We start from the raw sequence: 20,882 nt of genomic DNA, 5'->3' as shown, positions 1-20,882 counted from the left end.
CCGAGCAGAGCTGTTAATTTCTGACCTCCCAGACGCTAAGTCGCGCTTGCTGTCGGAACACAGTCCGCCCGGCCCCTCCGCTTTTGCAAGCCCGACTCGGGGGCTCTGCTTGGCCGGCGAGCCGCCCCTCCGCCCCGGCTCCCTCCCGCCAGTCCGTGGAGCGCGCACCGCCTCGCCGCCCTTCCTACCCTCTTCCGTGGGCCTCTCGTCTGCGTTTGGCTCCGGCGACTCTGTTCTGCTAATCCTCTGGCGGTTTTCTGGGTTATTTAGGCAGGTGTAGACGGAATCTAAGTGATCAGCAGGACGTGCGGTGAGCCCAGCGTCCTCCTAAGCCGCCATCTTGCCTTTAGTCCTCTTTTTTTTTTTTTTTTACCATTTAATTTATTTTTTAAATTTACATCCGAGTTAGTTAACATAGAATGCAACAGTGATTTCAGGAGTATATTTCTTAATGCCCATTACCCATTTAGCCCATCCCCCCTCCCACACCCCTCCAATAACCCTCTGTTTGTTCTTCAAATTTAAGAGTCTCTTATGTTTTGTCCCCCTTCCTGTTTTTATATTATTTTTGCTTCTCTTCCCTTATGTTCATCTGTTCTGTATCTTAAAGTCCTAATATGAATGAAGTCATATGATATTTGTCTTTCTCTGACTAATTTCGCTTAGCATAATACCCTCTAATTCCATCCATGTAATTGCAAACTGGCAAGATTTCATTCTTTATGATTGCCAAGTAATACTCCATTGTATATATATATACCACATCTTCTTTATCCCTTCATCCATCGATGGAAATTTGAGCTCTTTCCATACTTTGGCTATTGTTGATAGTGCTGCTATAAACATGGGGGTGCATGTGTCCCTTTGAAACAGCACACCTGTACCCCATGGATAAATGCCTAGTAGGGCAATTGCTGGGTTGTAGGGTAGTTCTATTTTTAATTTTTTGGGGAACCTCCATACTGTTTTCCAGAGTGGCTGCACCAGTTTGCATTCCCACCAATAGTCTGCATATTGTTTCTTACTCACCTACTTGCTTCTCAACTGTGAGTCAGGGGCCGTGTATCTATTTGCCACACAGTAAAGTTTTAATAAACATCTATTGTTGAATCACTAACATAGAAGGGAATAGGGAACCTCTGAAAGTTTTTGACCAGCAAAGTGATATATATTGAAAGTATGTATGTATGTATGTATGTATGTATGTATGATTGACTGACTGACTGATTGATTGATTTTAAAGATTTTATTTTTAAGAAATGTCCATACCCATATGGGGCTTGAAATTACGACCCTGAGATCAATATTTTAGGAGGATTTATTATTAGGAAGGATAAGATGAAGAGATTAGAGATGTGATGATTTTCCTACTGCAGTGGCCCTGTAGAGACTTGATACTCAAAATGTGATGGAGAACAGCAGCATCAGCATTGTCTGAAGCCTTGTTAGAAATGCAGACTCTCCAGGGGAGCCTGGGAGGTTCAGTCAGTTAAGTGTCTGACTTGGCTCAGGTCCTGATCTCACATTCATGAATTCGAGCCCCATCCCACCCCCCACCCCTCACATTGTATTCTCTGCTGATAGCTCGGAGCCTGGAGCCTGCTTCAGATTTTGTGTCTCCCTCTCTCTGCCCCTCCTCTGCTCACTTTCTCTCTCTCTCTCAAAAATACATAAACATAAAAAAATTAAAAAAAAATGCAGACTCTCCAGGCCTACTGCAGACCTACTGAATCAGAATCTACATGTTTACAAAATCCCTAGAGAGCTGTGTACACATACAAGTTTAAGAAGCACTGTTCTAGGGCATCATATGACTAATGCCCAGGTCCCCTGGGGAGTCCTATGGGGTAGCCCTAGGGGGGGGGTCAAGAAAAAGCAGCACATATGAATGGCGGGGCAGGTCAGCTTTTCCTTAAGTCTATTTGGGATACCACTTCTCTAGGATCTTCATAGGTATTCAGTGGTCAAAAAGATTTGACAAATACCAGTTAAAGCTAAACAAGTTTCTTTATGGCCAGACTTCTTTTATCTTTTAATATGCTAATGAACTTTCTGAATGTCCAAGAGAAAAGCTATATTGTACAGCTGCTTCTGCATTTACTGCTCATGGAAGTCAGTTTGGGGGGCATCTTTCCATGTTACTATTTTGTGCAGCACATCTTGGTAAAGTTGTAATAGTCCCTTTGCTATAATTAGCGTTCCAGACATAAGATATTCTGAAAGATCCTGGGCAGGAAACTATCTTATATTTCCTAAATTTAATATCCATTACTTAGCTGTTCAAATGCCTAACCTTTTATGTGACTTCATTTCTGATTCACTTTCATTGGCTGAAGTCTATTGGATAGAATTATAGGATAGGTGTGGCTTCTGTCAGTGCTGGTCTGGGAAAAACTTTTAAGAGTCAGTTGCTAGTTATGATGTCTGATGGAAAATGCTGGGGTCACTGGTAACACACTGAAGTTTATTTGTGGTAGGAATGAAATCAGAGGGTATGACTGTGAGTGATTACTGGATAAACAAAGAAGATAGACAGAAATTTAATTGACAATAATGAGCCACAACATCTGTCAGCAAATTTATAGTTAGAAATAAAAAGAAGCAAATGAACAGATACATTTGAGAACTAAGGTTGTTTTACATTAGGACTGTCCAAAATTGGTTTTTCACAGTTTATTTCCATTGATGCCTCTTTTGAAAATTTATGGCCTATTTTAACACTGACATGTTGATTATCCCACATTCTTTAACTCAGAAAGCATTCGATTTTAAATCACACTCACCAATAAACTACCTATATTTTAGATAGCACTTTATTTTATTTTTATGTATCCTTCACATGAAGTTTCACATTTCCTTTTTCTTTTTGGTAGCAGTATACTCACTACTCTTAGTAGTAAGTGGAATGAAGATGGTTTCTTAATTATACTCTTGGTTTGGAGAGTAAGCAACATTACTTTTAATTTTTTTCTTTTCCATTAATAAACCAATGAAAAGTATTTTTGATTTGGATATCCTTTCAAATGCTCAAAAGCTTAACTTTTCTTTTTTTAGAAGCATCACATATTTAATGTCAAAGAATTTGAGTTCGAGTACAAAAATTAAACAACACATGATTTCAACATTAAAAAACCATGACAGTTATTATTGAAATAATTATACAGTAAATATCAAAACCACATTAGAAACATAACTATAAAAACCTGAAATACATTGACAGCAAAATTATAATTTATTTCTATAACAAATAATTAAAATGTTTGCATAGTTATTTTCAAGGACCACAATGGTTGACTGCTTTTTCTTTATCACTGCATAAAATTTGCATCTTAATCTTTTTGCCCTTCATTTCATTCTACATAATAGATGCTTCTGGGTATATAATTGTCATAGTCTCTAATACAGATAGTGATCCTTGGTAATCAAATCTAGTGTAACCATTGTCTGTAAGTGCTTAAATATTTTCAAATGCTATTTAGAAAAATTATTATGCAAAATTTAACATAAACTGCTGGGTTCTATTGCCCACTCAGGAATTACAAGTATTTCAAATCCCAAAAGTTTAAATGGAACAGTAGTTTGCCATACTTTCATACAGAGAAACCACTGAATAACTTTTTAAACTTAGGATTTTTACAAATTCTACAAGAGTAGGTTATTCTGAATTATGATTGATGTTTACTATGTTGAAATTAATATATATTTATCATTTGAAAACCAAATGTGCAAACCTAATTCTAAAATAAAACAGTATTTTAATCTGCAAGCTTTACAAAGAAACTTCCATACTCAAGTTTACAATATCTTCTTTAGAAGAATGAGGCCTAGTTGGAGATATATAGTTGCTGTCCAATATGGCTGCCAGTAGCAAGTGATATTATTGGTGGCAAGGGATAGCTTTGATAAGAATAAGGCCTTGAGGTATAAGGAAGCATGCTGGAAGTCCCAGAAGAGAGGGTAGCACTAACAGGAGAAAGATTATATACTGAGCTGCAACAGAAATTGTAGTCTCTTTATTCTCTCCAAATTCTTTTGCATAGTCCAGGCTGAAGATCTTGTGTTCCCTGTCCAAATGAAGTAATGTAAACTGGTCTGATAGTTCCTTTGCATCTTCTAATGTAGTACAGTTTGTCTAGTATAATGTGACTCTGGGATCCATTTGCAATAGCAGGAATAACAATTTTTTATACAAGAATACTTTCTCATCTTGACTTAGATGAGAAATAAGTAAAAATTCTGGTGGTGCCCAATTATTTTTCTTGCAGTAATAATCCAAATGCATTACTGCCAAATTGAAATGATTGGATTTTAAAGAATACATACCGCTTGGAGTAAGCTTTGTTCCAGGAAAAAATGGATAAGTGCATCTTTCAATTTCAGGGGGGCCTGGGCTATGCTGACTATTGAGACTAGCTAGAAGAGTTGGTGGCTTGCATAGAGTTTTCAGGTGGCTGTCTTCTTTGTTAGCAAACACAATAAGGTTTTCAGAATTAGGGCTAATCTGACCACTAATATGCTGTCTCAATTCTTTATTTACTGGTGTTGCCAGTGTTACCTCCATACTTGCTCCATTAATGCATTTTCCATTCATAACAGACATAGCAGCCACTGCATCTTCTCAGTGGAAAAAGTGAACAGAAGCCTAATCTCTAAGTTTCTTTACTCGAATATTCAACTGGACCAGGTTTGAATTTTTGAATTCTGCTTTGTTTCCTCTGTAGTTAAGATCATTAAATTTCTTACATAAAGAACTTTAGCTCTGTATGGTTTCCTCATCAGCCCAATCTACTTGAATGGTATGGCTCCAGTGTACCTGGAATTAGTTTTCTCCTAGCCATAGCAGTGGCTCTGTGAGATTCATATCCAACAAATGCAAACCATGATCTTTGGTTTCATCAGTTGCACTTGGGTGAACAATGACATCTACAACTCCTTCTGTAACTTTCTTCATTTCGTCCAAAATTTCTTCTTCGTTTCCTTAGGAATAGCTCCAATAAATGACCTGCAATTATCCAACCTTAAACATGCACGAGTAAACTTACCTCGTCAAATCTCGTAATTATTAAGAATTCTGATGGCTAATGGGCTTTTTCTTTTATAGTATCCATCACAAAAGCATAACCTCTATTTTCACCACTAATTCCATCATAAGTCAAAATTCATATACCTTCCCAGCTCTTTTAAATACAGAAACTAACTTATTCATCTTCATGCATATCTTAAGGTATTTTTCCTACAAAACTTCACAGCCTCTAGGTGGAGGTGAACCTTCACAACATGGAGGAGGACAACCAAATTTCCTTTACCTATTCTCCTGAACCATGTTGTAGCCAGTTTTTTTTTTTCATCAAAAAATGCTGCTTTATTCTGAGTACCAGTTCTGACTTCCCTGTGTCCATTTGTTCCGTTTTCTTCATAATGGTTGCAGTTCCCCTTTGGGGTTTCAAATGTTGGTCCTAAATCCCTGGGACCAATGACCACAAACCACCACCACCATTTCACAGATCAGTCAGCATATACAAAAGCAGGGGTCACCATAGAGGGGAGGAGAGCCCACCTTAAACTTTACTTTTTATTCCCTTTTCCTGGCATTAAAATATGTCATTTATTGCAAAATCAAGGAAGTACTATTATTTCTATTTATGGCATATATGTAATTCATGTAATTTTTCTTAGGAATTTTTCTCTTAAAAGTTTGATATTACTTTAATGGGTAAATTAAATTTTGGGTATGAAAATGTTTTAAATCTGATTCAACTCAGTATCTCTTTATTGTACCCTTACTTGACAGAATTTCCTGTACTTTCAGAAGAAATTCTGAGGAGAAGGGAATAAAATTTTTAAAACATCAAACAGGATATATTGAATTAAATAGTCTTTGATTTCAGAAACTTCTAGAAGGTGTTGGTGTAGTTTCAACCCACTTTTCTCCCTCTCTAAAATCTACAGTTCCCAGAACACTATAATTAGAATGGTGATCCAAGATCTTGTAAGCTACTAAGTTATCCCAAAGAAATTTAATTGTTCTTATTTTAGTAGATTTACTAAGGCAGAAAACTAGACTGAGGCATTACAGAATATATAGAGATTGGCAGTCTTTGGGAAGAGTGCTAAGATGTTTGATCTGTCCTATTGTCAGGCTAAGAATGCTGTGAGATGCCATTTATGAGGCTACTCTGCCTCTTCAGTGGAGTGAACAGGTGAAGAGGGCTAGATGGGTGCTATGAGAACACCAGCTGCTGAATTTTGGACAGCATGGGTCCCAACCAAAAGCCCTAATGGTTGGTAGGTGTCATGAGCATGTGACGAAGGCACACACATGAGTTGTCTCTTCCCACAACGTCAGCTTTATTCAATCATAAAGCAAAGCTAATCACAATTATAAAGCAGGTTCAGGATTCCAAACTCAATGACATTTCACCATGTGATTAAACTTGGCTTCTTACACAGCACACAGAGCAGAACATAAGACAAACCACACAACAAAGGTAACAGAAGGGTGTTGGAGTTAATGAACCAAAGGCAAAGTCAGTCTGTGGGCGTGCAGTTGAGATAAGGCCTCTGTCTGGTCTGGGTCAGCTCTTGGCACTTAATGCTCATTATGTTCAAGCAGTGAAGGATCTCAGGTCTGTTCAGAGATCAATCGGGCAGAGCCTTCTGCAGCAGCTGCCTTTTTTAAGCGGTCAGACATAGAGGGGTCGCGTCTGTAGAGTCTGACAGTTTGCTGCAAAAATCCTCCCCTTTTTAAAGGGGTTTAATCGGTCTTGGGCCCCTGCAGACCTCGTCTGCTTCTGCTTATTATCAGTTCTGAGGTGTCAGCTGATGCTGGTCTTGGTGATATCTTGTAGCTACGGTACCTTTGATTCCTTTCGTCATTGCTTGACACAGGACCCTGCTTGACCTGAGAGGTTCTATTTTGCTCTCTATGGTAAGAAAGAGATGATAGAAGCAGCAATTGCCCCACATACCAAAGGTAACTTACTAATGATCCTTATTTAAAATATATACCAAGGGTTGGCAATATTTATTCCAGAAAGATTTTCAACAAGAATTGGAAATTGGGGTTCAAGTTAAGCTTTGGGTTACTAGACGATCCTATCACCTAAATATTTGTACAATATCCATCCAAGAAAGTATTTATTAAGCATCATTAGGGGTCATGTTCTGTGCTGGGTCCTAGAATGTCGGGGCAAGAAAAAGATAAATGTTACCATTGCTATCACATAGCTTGCTGACTAGAGTGTAATGCAAACAAGTAAACAAAATACTATAACACTGTAATATGCCATGATAGGAGAATATAGGGAACCATGGTAGTATACAGAAAGGGGTACTTAGCTTTTAGTTAAGGAGTCAGAAAAGAAAAGGCATCTACATGAAGGATGAATAGGCATCAGATGGACCAAAAGGAGTTGGGCAGGAAGGAACATTCTGGGCAGGGGTAAAAAGCATATACAAAAGCTCAGAGGAAGATTATAAAGAATGTTTTTTTTTGGAGCATATAAATCTTGGGAAAAATAAACAAAGTCCTGACATACAGGGTTTTGTAAACATTTGAGCTTTATTCTGGATGGAATACAGAGCCATTGAAAGGCTTTCCAACAGAGAAATGATTTGATATGCATTTTAAGACAATGACTTTGGTGGCATTCTGGAGAATAAACTGGAGGGAGATAATACTTGAGAGAATGAGACCAATGGGGAGACTATTGCAGAAGTTTATATTTGAGAAGATGGTAGCCTGTATTTGACAAATGATGGTATTCTTAGTAGCTGGTGCCATTGTATCTGACACACTAAAGTTATTTATTCTTAACTTTTATAAGATTGAAGTGTTTGTCATTTTTAACTTTGTATTTCCCATTTTATAATTCTTTAAGAAACCATTCTTATTCCTCTTTCTTGTATTTTTGTCAATTATTATGTCTTTGCTGCTTCCTGAATATCCTCCTGAAAATGTCTTTTCTGGTCTTGACACATATGTATCTTCCACCTTTTGTCATTGCGATTTCTTTTTCAAACCTGAGTACAGAGTTAATGATAAAAAGAAGTAATTATGAAGAAGTATAAGTGAATAGATTCTGGTTGCCACAGCTATGGATAGCCTGGGATTTCCTGGAAAGGACAAGTAGAAAAAAATTCACTGGTTCTCAGCACTGGAAAGAAAGAAAATAGTTTAGAGACAATCAGTGTTCTTAGAGGAGAGAAGGCTTGCTATAGAGCAATCAATATAGTAGAATTAGAAAAGACCGACATGGATCAACCCCAAAGTGCAAAAAGTAATTAAGGACACAAAAGCACATAATAAATGTCAAGTTCAAAATAGAAGCTGAGAAATTACAGAGTGAAGTTCAGAGTTTAAAAATGACAGAAAAACCAAAGGTGGAAAATGACAAAAAAATTTCATATAAAGCTACCGAAAAGTGCTACAATATTACAGCAATACTACATGGGACAAAAAGGTCAGTGAACAACCCAGAGAGGTGGCTAATGGATAGCAAGGGTGACTCATTGACTGAGAGGGTCTTGTAGACATTGATTTAAAAAAGTAAAATTAAATGAATTAAAGCACAGTCTTGCTAAACAGAGAAATCAACTAAAAATGAAAAAAGTAAAATTGTTCTTTGGAAATGTTACCAGTCAATAGGTGGCAAAGAAATTGAAAATTGGAATTCTCGTATAGGACCAGATATGCTTACTTTTAGGATTGGAGATGTCCAAGGCCTTTAGAAATCCTTTTTTAAAAAGTATGTTACTTTTGTGTGTATTTTGTTCCCTAGTCACCCAAAGTAGGCCATTTTTGATGCTTCCTTGGCTTTCTATGTGTTATAGTATGACACACCTGTCCCTCACCAGGTAAAATAAAGGAAAACATCAAGAATAAGAAGTATAGACATCCTAGCATAAGAATTTCCAACCTATTAAACTTTGGCGGGGTGGTGAGGGGAAGGAGAATGTGCTTATTGCTGTGTGAAGTAGAGAGTTGGAGGAATGGGAATTGCTCACTCTGGAAATCCTTTGTCTTAATTCCTTTGGGCTGCTATAACAAAAATATCATAGACTGGGTGGCTTAAACAACAACATTTAGTCCTCACCATTCTGGAGGCTAGAAAGTCCAAGATTTGCCAGAAGCCTGTTTCTTGGCTTCTTGTGGACAGTTGCCTTATAGTTGTGTGTGTGTGTGTGTGAGAGAGAGAGAGAGAGAGCGAGAGAGAGAGTGAGAGAGAGAGAGAGAGAGAGAGAGAGAGAGAATGAGAGAGGCAGATGGTCAGGCAGACATACACACACACACACACTAATCCCATCATGAGGCCTTCACTCTCATGACCGAATTACCTCTTGAAGGCTATATCTCCAAATACCATCACTCTGGGGATTAGGGTTTCAACATATCAATTTGGAGAGGACTCAAACATTGAGTCCATAGGATTCTCAGAGATAAAATTTTCCAAAGAGAGAGCGATTGTCCTTTTTTAAATTGTACGTTAAAGCCATCGCTTCTGGCCTTTTGGCTAAGACCAAGTGTAATTGTACGTTAAAGGCAGGATTCAAAGAATGTGGGTGCCTGATTGGTTTATGCTCCATTCGCATTATGCTTGGGGAAACAAGGACCATAAAACGTGGAGTAGATAGTGAAGGTGGTAGCACCTGAGGCTGGACGGGAAGGGAACTGAAATAAATCACAGGAACTGAGGGAATCAATAGAAGGGGAATGCGAAAAGCTGGTCCTTGCAAGGCAAAGGACCCTCAGGCCTCAGGAGGCTGTTGTGGGATTTCCAATTCCATGTAGCTATTATGCATCTGGTTTTGGAAAGACAATGGTTAACTCTGGGATTACTAATTACATCACTTTAAATGTAATTACATTACTTCAAATGTAACTTTAAAATTTTTCCTTAATTTTATATTTAAACTTTTCTCAAATACACAGAAAGGTTGAAAGAATATTATAATATAAACACATGTATACTAATTACCTTGATTCAACAATTGTTCATATTTTGCCATATTTGCTTCATGTAAGTATGTATATTTTTTCTGAATGCCTTGAAAATAAGCTGCAGATATTGTGATATTTACCATAAATGTTTTATATAACCACAATTTTACCAACACATTTAAGGGAATTAAATATCTAATATATATAATGAAAATAACTAAGTTATCTTCAAATTTTTCCAATTGTCCACATAATTTTTGGATCTCTTTTTTATATTTATTTTAATGTTTATTTATTTTTGATAGAGAGAGACAGAGAATGAGTGGGGGAGGGGCAGAGAGAGGGAGACACAGAATCTGAAGCAGGCTCCAGGCTCTGAGCTGTCAGCACAGAGCCCAATGCAGGGCTTGAACCAATGGACCGTGAGATCATGACCTGAGCGAAGTCCGGTGCTCAACCAACTGAGCCACCCAGGTGCCCCTAGATCTCTTTTATAGAAGCCAGGATTCAAATAAGATTCAGAGATTGCATTTGGCTTTTAGTTTTTACCAATGTCCTTTAATCTAGAAGTTTCTGGGGCGCCTGGGTGGCTCAGTTGGTTGAGCGTCTGACTTCAGCTCAGGTCACGATCTCGCAGTCTGTGAGTTCGAGCCCCGCGTCAGGCTCTGGGCTGATGGCTCAGAGCCTGGAGCCTGTTTCCGATTCTGTGTCTCCCTCTCTCTCTGCCCCTCCCCCGTTCATGCTCTGTCTCTCTCTGTCTCAAAAATAAATAAACGTCAAAAAAAAATTAAAAAAAAAGAAGTTTCTATTTCTTTTTTTATAGCTTTTACTTTTTTTTTTCAACTTTTTTTTTTTTTTTTAATTTTTGGGACAGAGAGAGACAGAGCATGAATGGGAGAGGGGCAGAGAGAGAAGGAGACACAGAATCGGAAACAGGCTCCAGGCTCCGAGCCATCAGCCCAGAGCCTGACGCAGGGCTCGAACTCACGGACCGCGAGATCGTGACCTGGCTGAAGTCGGATGCTTAACCGACTGCGCCACCCAGGCACCCCTAGCTTTTACTTTTTAAAGACATTACAGGACAGTTGTCTTTTGGCCGTTCCCACATTCTTTATTTGTCTAATTGTCCCATATGGTGTTGTTTTCCTAGTTCTTATATTATCTGGATTTCCTGCAAAATGAAAGTAGATCTAAACATTTTGGCAAGAGTATTGCATAGATGATGTCCTTATTACACATTATGTTACTACAAAAGGTATGTAATGCCAGAGTTTCCACTAAAATTATGTTAAGTTTGATAATTTGGTTCCTATGGTAATCACCAGATTTCTTCATTAAGGCATTTTTTTCCCTTTTTACAATTAGCAAGTACTATATGGGATAATACCCTGAAACTTTGTGAATAACCAACAATCTTTCACCTAAAAGATTTTAGCATCCATCAGTGTTCCTTGCCAGAAACAATTAATATCATTAGGAATGGCAAATGATTTCCTAATTGTGATTTTCTAATTTGTATACAATTTTTTCTATATTTATTAGCTGACATTTTTCTGTGAAGAATAATTTTCCCTCATTAACTGGTATATAATTGTATTTCTTTCTAAAGAAGCAGGACGTAGTCATTATTTAAAAAAATGATTATAGCAATTTTGAATATAGAGAAAAACAAACTCTAGCTATAATCTCAACAGTGAGTAAACCAATGTTAACAGTTTGATATGTTTCTTTCCATTCTTCTTTCAAAGCCTCTAAGTGTATATATTACAAACTTTGATATGTAAGTTTTTTTATCCAGCCTTTTATAGTTAGTATTATATCATTATCAATTTACTATGTTGTTAAATATTCTTTAGAGTATTTTTTGCTGGCTGTCTGCCATTTCATAATTAGGATGTGGCATACTTTATTTCCCTGTTCCCTTACAACCAGGGGACTATATATCCTGGTTTGTCCAGGGAAGTTCTTATTTATGACTGTTGTTTTGCAAAATTATTAAAGCACCCCCCTTTACTCCCAGAGTCATATCAATTTGGAAGACAAATTATATATCACCCTATCATCACTGTACCTACAATTGACCATTTGCATTTTCAAATTTTCTAATCTATTTATTCTTACATAAATCTTCAGATGCATTTATTATTACTTCATGAGGATAAATTTCTAAAAGTGAAGTGACTGGATCAAAGTATATGAAGATTTTTAAGGTTCCGTCTCAAAATTGCCTTATTTGTATTTCTGTTAACTAAGTAAAATACCGTACTGTTAAGTTGGACTCAACACATTTATCTGCTTCCAACTTTGAATACTTTATTCCCTTTAAGAAGAGTTTCTCAACATTGGCACTATTAACATTTTAGCATTTAGTACTATTTACAGAAAATTCTTTTTGTAGTAGTAGCACCTTTGGCTTTTACCCACTACTTGTCAATAGCACCCTGCCCCAGTTGTGACAATCAATAAAATCTCTAGATATTGCCAAATGCCCTCTGGAAGGCAAAATAGCTCTCAGTTGAGAATCACTAGCTTAGAAATAATACTTGTATAGAGGAGTAATAGCAGCATCCTCCTTATCTAGCTTATTTGTCTTAAGCTATGAGTTTTTGATAAAGAATTGCTTATTTAGCCTACTGGCAATGGTAAATGGTAAACGTACCTTGTTCAAGATTACATGACCAAAAATGACTGAATAGGAATTTGAACCTAGGTCTGTCTTCAAAGTCTTATCCACAAGACTGAAGGCTCATGTAAATACTGGCATCATGTATCCACATTGCTAAACAGGCAAACAATGGGAAAATAAGTATTTTCTCTCTGATGAGTTTTTTTTAAGTTTATTTACTTATTTTGTATACACAAGAGAAAGAGAGCACATGCCAGCAGGGAGAGGGGCAGAGATAGAGGGAGAGAGACTCTCAAGCAATATCCATGCTGTTAGCATGGAGCCTGACTAGGGGCTCAGTCTCACGAACCGTGACGTGAGCTGAAATTTAGAGTTGGACGCTTAAATGACTGAGCCACCCAGGGGCCCCTGGTGAGTTTTTGATAATCACTTGGGATCTATTTGATTGTTACCAAGGTAATTCTTATTTATTTTTATCATCTGTAAATGGGATCGGCTGTGTGAAATCATTGTATAGAAACACGTACTTTAGGTCCTGGCACATAGTGTATGCTCAATATGTACTGGTTTCCACCTATACTTGCATTGGGTTATCATATCCGTTTGCTAATGGGTTTGTGCAGGGCTTAAAGGAGAAACAACTGAAGGAGGACTGATTACCTTTCCCTCTTTCTACTTTCAAAAGCTGCTCTCTCTGCTTTCCCTCAATGTTGATGACCCGCACATTGAAGAAGGGAACAGAAGTCAAACAGACTCCAGGGCATTGACAAGTGAAGGAAACACAATTTAAATCACTGAAAGAACTCTTGATCCCTCTTTTTATCTACTGTTTCAAAAGCTGTTTGTTCAAAATAAGAAAGGCATCTTCAAAGAGTACACTGCATATGTGGTTTAGTTCTGGCTTGTTTGGGGACAAGTTCTAACTCAACAAACATAAGAATAGTGAGTGGAGAGAGGACACACTGGGGAGAGTATCACCCACAGATTCTTGCCAGAGTCAGTCCACCACTACTGCCAGTTACTGCCTGAGTGATGACAGGATGGTAGAATGAATCTGGCTGACTTTTCTTTCCTAACACAGGAGAAGGAGGTTTGGCTGAAGTTTAGCAGCTAAACTCAACTTAGAACCTTAACTATGATGATTTCATGAAGCATGGCTGGACTAAAACTTGTTCCATGTAGGTTTCTCTTATTCTAAATAGTGGACATTGCTGATTGTGGAGGTTCTTGAAAGGAAAACAGAGAGGCACTATGACAGAAGCACTTTTTCCATAGAAGATACTAGACCAGGAAAGAAAAGACACTGGATGTGAGATACAGAGAGTTCTCATCTCTTCTTAATCTATTCTTAACCTCAAAGTATGATACTTTATGCTGTATAGTACTCTGTGATGTTTCATACGTTTTTAGAAACATTAGCTCTTTGACCATTACAATGCAACCTCAAGAGGCAAGTCAGGCAGAACATCCACATTTCAGAAGAAGAAATGAAACATGGAGAAGTTGTGGTTTTCCCCAGTTTTAAAGAATTAGAAGTGACAGGGGATCCTTGATACCTACATCAGTGTTGTCTGCACTCCACCCCAGTGCTTATATATTTCCAGAGCTTATGCCATTTCTCTGCTCTTAGACTTTTTTTCCTGGCTTTTTAAACTAGTCCATTTGTGAATAGGTTTTAAAAGAGTGATTATGTAGTTGCCTTCCTCCAGCTTTAGTGCAACATTCCAGAGTGTGTCTACCGTGTTGTCTGAAATTTGGGTGCTACCTCTACTCTCTATTTTTATGCTTTCCTCTTTTGTGTCCTTGTGTAAGGCTGAGCAGAGTTTATTGCTGTACATAGACCACATTTTGAATTTATGATAGCTTTTCTATTAATGGGTTTGATATTATTGTGTTTCAACTTCTGTGACCCTATGTCAGGACAACTCAGCTTGGGGATATATTGCTGAGTTGTAATTTTAAAACTCTGGCCCTTCTCCCTGTCAAACAAACTTGAACATATAATACCGCTGTCTTAAATAGGACAGAGTTAAGTTTTCTTTTTCAGTAAATAATGGATATTTGAAAAACAGTGTATGCTTAAAATAGCATGCATGCTCCAGGTAACTGGGTGGCTCAGTCAGTTGGGCATCCGACTTCAGCTCAGGTCATGATCTCACCGCTTGTGAGTTCGAGCCCCGCATTGAGCTCTCTGCTGACAGCTCAGGGCCTGGAGCCTGCTTCAGATTCTGTGTTTCCCTATTTCTCTGTCCCTCTCCAGCTCATACTCTCTCTCTCAAAAACAAATACACATTAAAAAAAGTAGCATGCATGCTCTTTTTTCTCCCCCTCTCTCCATCCTTCTCCCTTTTAGATTGGTCACAATATATGAAAGCATAATACAAAGTGGGCAATGATCTCTTTTAGTTATCATGGTGCTATTTTTAAAAAATTGAATTATATTTTGTTTACTAGATATAAAATAATAACACCAAGCACTTGTGTCTGAGTTACTTTAAAAAAAATTTAATTCCAGTAGAGTTAACATACAGTGTTATATTAGTTTTAGGTGTATAATACAGTGATTCAACACTGTATTGTATACATTACCTGTTTCACCCATCCCCCTATGCTGCCCATCTCCCCTCTGGTAAACATCAGTGTGTTCTCTATAAGTAAGAGTCTGTTTTTTTGGTTTGTCTCTTTATTTTTCTTTGTTCTTTTTGTTTCTTCAATTCCACGTTTGAGTGAAGTCACATAGTATTTGTCTTTCTCTGAATAACTAGATCCATCCATGTTGTTGTAAATGGCAAGATTTCATGCTTTTTTATGGCTGAGAAATATTCCATTTGACATATATACCACATCTTCCTTATCCATTCATGTATCAGTGGATACTCAGACTGCTTCCATAATTTGGCTATTGGAAATAATGCTGTAGTAAACATAGGGGTGCCATGTATATTTTCAGATCATGGTGCTATTTTAATTTCTAACTTAACTTTTTCATTTTATGAGTCTTTCAGACCCAAGTTACCTTCTGTCCTTCAATTTCAGCCACTTGAAATTCTCAGTGTTTTATTTCTCCTTCCCTTTCTCTCATTTCCTTATTCTATTATCCCCATCCATCCATCCATCTGTCCATCCGTACATCCATCCATCCATCCATCCATTTCTATCTCTTAGTAGAGAAAGCCCATGTTTAGCATGCATAAAAGCCAAAGCAGAACAATTTCAGAATTTAAAGTTTAAAGGCATTCTTAAATTAAGCAAGGTTAAGTGAGTTTGAAATTTATCTGCTCACTCCTATTTTGAAATTGTTTCATCATAACAATATTTTTATCCCTTAAGTATAATCCCATAACCAAGTTCTCATAATATGTGGGATTTGATGTAGTATTAAAAACTAAGAAGTCTTTGCTTACGAGGTTGAAATTTAAAGTCGAAAATAGAGTATGAAATTTAAAGAATTTAAGTTTATAGAGTTTAAATTTATAGCACTTAAAGTTAAAATTTAGAGTGTAGATAAAAATGGCTTTCAGTGTCCATCCTGATATGTTGCAGTAATTGATCTTTATGATTTCAGTGGCTGGGCCGTTTTAATGTCTCCCCACCCCACCCCACCCCACCATATGATGGAGCCAGTCCTGCTAGCATCATACATCATGACCCTCCGTCTTTGGCATTTTCACCAGTTGCCTCGAGATTATCTCACACTCTAGTCTCTGAAGGAAATTAACAGATTGCCAGAGAGTTCCAGCAATCCAAAGAAATGTCTTACTTTCTCAGGGAAAACCCTACCTACCAATTTCCATCTTACAAAAGGCATTATGATGAATTTAGATAACTTGGAGCTAAGTGATTAGAGAGTTATTACATTACACGGGCATCTTATTTTTAGGAGAGGATGGTCAGTCAGAGTCATGTAAACTTAAGGAAGTAAGAAGTAACAGCTTCCTCATCCAAAAGTTTATTGTTTGTGAAATGCTGCATATTTTCCAATATAAAATAGGTTTTCCTATGTTTTATTATGGAAAAATTTGTGTGTGTATTGGGGAAGGGTGTACAAATAATAGTGTAGTAAATCCAGAAGGTAACCTAGTTTGCAAGCTAAGAAATATATCTTATTCCCACGTTTTGTACTAAAGTTTTCTCTATTGTCTTTTGTTGAAATATGATGAGAAAAGAAAAAAGAAAATTTAAGGCAATATCCAGAGCTACACCCCTGAAGGCCTGTTTGTGGGTTCAAATTGAAAAAAAAAAAACTTGTAATGAAATAATCTTTACTAATATTTAAAATATCTAAATATCTTAAACAGTTTTATTGAGATGTACTTTCATTTTATATAATTCTGTTTAAAGTATAAAATTTAATGGTTAGAGCATATTTACAGTATTGTGTAACCATCACTATAATCTAATTTTGGAATACTTTCACCTCACCAATAAGAAATCTCTTTAGGATTCACTCCCTATCCCCTAGTCCTAGGCAACCACTAATCTGTCTTTTTTATTGATTTGCCTTTTCTGGACATCTTACATAAATAGAATCATATAATATGTGCTTTTTGAGATTGACTTTTTTTTACCAATAAGTTCTTGTGGTTATAGAAGATAATTGTTTTATAATTTTTAACATACAACTATTTAAAGAAGAAAATGTCACTTCTATCAAATAACCCCTAAGAAAACAACTTTCAGTCATTTTTGTTTATTTCCAGTCTTCTGTTTCTTATTTTATTCCTTAATTTATTTAGAAACATTTACTACATAATATGGATCAATCACAGTGCTGGGTGCTGGGCATATTGAGGTATAGAAGACAAGCAGTTTAAGAGTTGTTAATAGAATATGTAATAACCATTGCAGTGAGAGCTACAAATGAGAAGTATAGGCTGCTGTCTTGCACAATGTGGACATAATTTAGTTTTTCTAAAGAAATTATTTAATATATGCTTATGTGTATGTATTTTAAATAATTGGGATCCTATGACATAAAATTTAGTATATTTTTTCTCAAAGCTATATTATGAATATTTCCCCATTTCTTTAAATATTCTTTGAGAATGCTTTTTTTTAATGAGTCCATAATTTTCTACTGGATGGATATACCACATTTATTGGAAATTGGAACATTTCCTGGAAATTCAACTGCTCACAAGTGGCATTCATCCTGAGGTTTATAATGACAAAAATCTCACGTGTGAAAGCGTGTGAATTTATAACCAAGGACTACCAATTACTTTCTCTTACTTAGGTGTTCCCTGTCTCTAGAATCAGGACTTAGGGTTTATGGTTCCTGGATTAAAAAAGGTAGTTATAACACTCTTTAATAACCTCTCTCTCTGTCACTGCTTCAAAATATTTGGGAAATTTTAGAGAATTAAAATAGAAGGAATGGTAAAATGACTGCTGAACTCTCATGGCTCTTCTGGACTCCAAACTGAGAGCTCTTTTTAGACTTAGTATAGATATTTAGCTGATTGTGGGGAACTTAGGGATAGGAACAGATATTGTTGAAAATAATCCACAATTGTTGATGTTTGGAAAGTATTTTCTTTGATATTTATTTATGAGTTTATTTGTTTTTTATTTTTTCTTTTCTAATTTTTTGTTGTTCTTGTTTTGGTATATTTCTGTGTGCCCCCACCTTGTTTTGCATGACCTTCTATTTATCTGCAGTCGTCTTTTTTGTGTGCAGCTCAGACCTATTGTCAGATGTCTCATTGGGGTTAAAGTCATCCAAACATAAATCTTCTTTTTTGGTGTCTTGCTTTTCTCCTACCCTTTTTGTGTTGCCATTTTCTTCTCCACTTTTGCCTTCCTTCTTTTGTTTTCTTGAGCTATTTGCCCCACTTCTGTTCCTCTTTGACTTTCTTGGTCATAAGGTCTCTTTTACACTCAGTGTTATAGCTGCTTCTTTTCATTCTACTGTGCTTTGTTATTCTGTGCTGGCTTTCTCTCTTTCTTAGTGTATTTAATATGTGTTTCACCTTGGCTCTGCTCATTTGTGCTTCTGAATTGCTGCAGTAGCTTCCCACACATCCTATGTAGACTCAGGGAAAGGAAAGGGAAAAGACAGCTGCTCTAGTCACTAATGAAACAACACCTCCAAATGCAGATTCACTTAGAAAAGGTACAAACTGAAGAAGGAAATTTCCCTAACATGTTTCTCCCAATTAAGAAGTTTTAAGTGCCTGGTTGGTTAAGCATCCAACTCTTGATCTCAGCTCAAGTCTTGATTTCTGGGTTGGGAGTTCAAGCCCCACATTGGGCCCATGCTGGACCTGGAGCCTACTTCAAAAAAAAAAAAAAAAGAATTTCTCTTGTTGGAGACCAAGATGTCCATCTTGCCACTATTATTCAACATAGTATTGGAAAAATCCAAATCGACCAGGAGGAGGTCAAACTTTCACTATTCACAGATGGCATGATGCTCTATATGGAAAACCCAAAAGATTCCACCAAAAAACTGCTAGAACTAATTCATGAGTTCAGCAAAGTTGCAGGATATAAAATCAATGCACAGAAATCAGTTGCATTCCTATACACCAACAATGAAGCAACAGAAAGAGAAATCAAGGAATCGATCCATTTACAATTGCACCAAAAACCATAAAATACCTACGAATAACTCTAACCAAAGAGGTGAAAAATCTATACACTGAAAACTATAGGAAGCTTATGAAAGAAATTGAAGAAGACACCAACAAAACCTGGAAAAATATTCCACACTCCTGGATAGGAAGAACAAATATTGTAAATTGGTGTAGCCACTATGGAAATGACTTAGCAATTCCACTCCTAAGTATTTATCCAAAGAAAACAAAAACACTAATTTGAGAAGACATATGCACTCTTTTTTTTTTTAATGTTTTTAAAAAAATGTTTGTTTATTTTTGAAGGAGAGAGAGACAGTGAGTGGGGGAGGAGCAGAGAGAGAGGAAGACACAGAGTCCAAAGCAGGCTCCAGGCTCTGAGCACAGAGCTTGATGCGGGACTGTAACTCACAAATTGTGAGATCATGACCTGAACCTAAGTTGGACACTCAACTGACCAAGCCGCCCAGGTGCCCCTAAACATATGGCACTTTTATGTATATTGCCGCATTATTTGCAGTAGGCAAGATATGGAAGCAATCTAGGTGTCCATCGATAGGTAAATGAATGTGTATATATGTGTGTTTGTATACATGAGTACATATACACATACGTAAATATACACACATACATATGTACACAATGGCTTTACTTAGCCAGAAAAAGAGTGAAATCTTGCCATTTGCAACAGCATAGGTGGACTAGGGGCTACTGTGCTAAGTGAAATAAATCAGCTAGAGAAAGACAAATACTATATGATTTCACTTCTACATGGAATCTAGGAAACATAACAAATGAACAAACAAAACAAAAAAGAAACAGACTTATAGATACAGAGAACAAACTGATGGTTGCTAGAGGGGAGGGGTTGGATGAAATAGGTGAAGGGGGTTAAGAGGTATAATCTTCCAGTTATAAAATAAATAAGTCATGGGAATGTAACGTACAACATGAAGAATATAGTCAATAATATTGTTAACAACTTTGTGTGGTGACAGATACTAACTGGACTTACTGTAGTGACCATTTCATAATATATCTAAATATTGATTCACGATGTACACTCAAAAATAATATAATACAATGTTAATTATTCTTTTTTAATATTTATTTTTGACATTATGTTTTAAATTCCAGTATAGTTAACATATAGTTAACATAATTCCAGTATAGTTAATATTATGTTTAAATTCCAGCATATATTAGTTTATAACATACAGTTATATTAGGTTGTATATTAATTGTTTTTTAATAAAAAAATGTTCTCTGGCTTGAGTCCAGAGATTCCTCATTGTTTTCAACAGCCTTTAAAAATAGTCTGGCCCTCCAAATATGATTATAAATCATCATATAAATATGATTATCTATGGAGTCATACCCAATTCTTCCCATGAACGTAACTATTTTAGAGACTTGTAATGAGGGAGATATTCTAAGAAGCTTCTTTGAACCACTTTGAAATAGGTTTTAAGATTTTCATATTCATGATATGCTTCAATACTCCATATGACAGGAAGTTTCAAGAAGTCTTACTCTAGCTTGCAAGAAAAGGGTCAAAGAGTCAATTTGACAAAACTTATTGTGGGGCTACTATAATACTGTATCCTATGCTGGATGCTGGAAACTTCTAGGGGAGTAGGCATATGTAGTACCTGACCTGGTCACAGTCTAACACAGAACTCACATTCATCTATCAGTTCATTCATTTATTTATGCCACATAAATGAACAGTTTTAGG

At 36.6% G+C, this 20,882-nt stretch overlaps 1 protein-coding gene and 1 pseudogene across 2 annotated transcripts in view; one reads left to right on the top strand and one right to left on the bottom strand.

The window, feature by feature from the left end:
* Positions 1–20,882, top strand: part of SLC44A5 (solute carrier family 44 member 5) — a 344,384-nt gene that overhangs the window by 16,226 nt on the left and 307,276 nt on the right. The window lies entirely within an intron of this gene.
* LOC122482027 lies at positions 1,706–5,505 on the bottom strand (annotated as a pseudogene).

This window comes from Prionailurus bengalensis, chromosome C1 (assembly GCF_016509475.1).
Source record: "Prionailurus bengalensis isolate Pbe53 chromosome C1, Fcat_Pben_1.1_paternal_pri, whole genome shotgun sequence".
NCBI lineage: Eukaryota > Metazoa > Chordata > Mammalia > Carnivora > Felidae > Prionailurus > Prionailurus bengalensis.
Note: the sequence above shows the minus strand (reverse complement) of the source record. Positions and strands in the feature narration are given on the sequence as shown.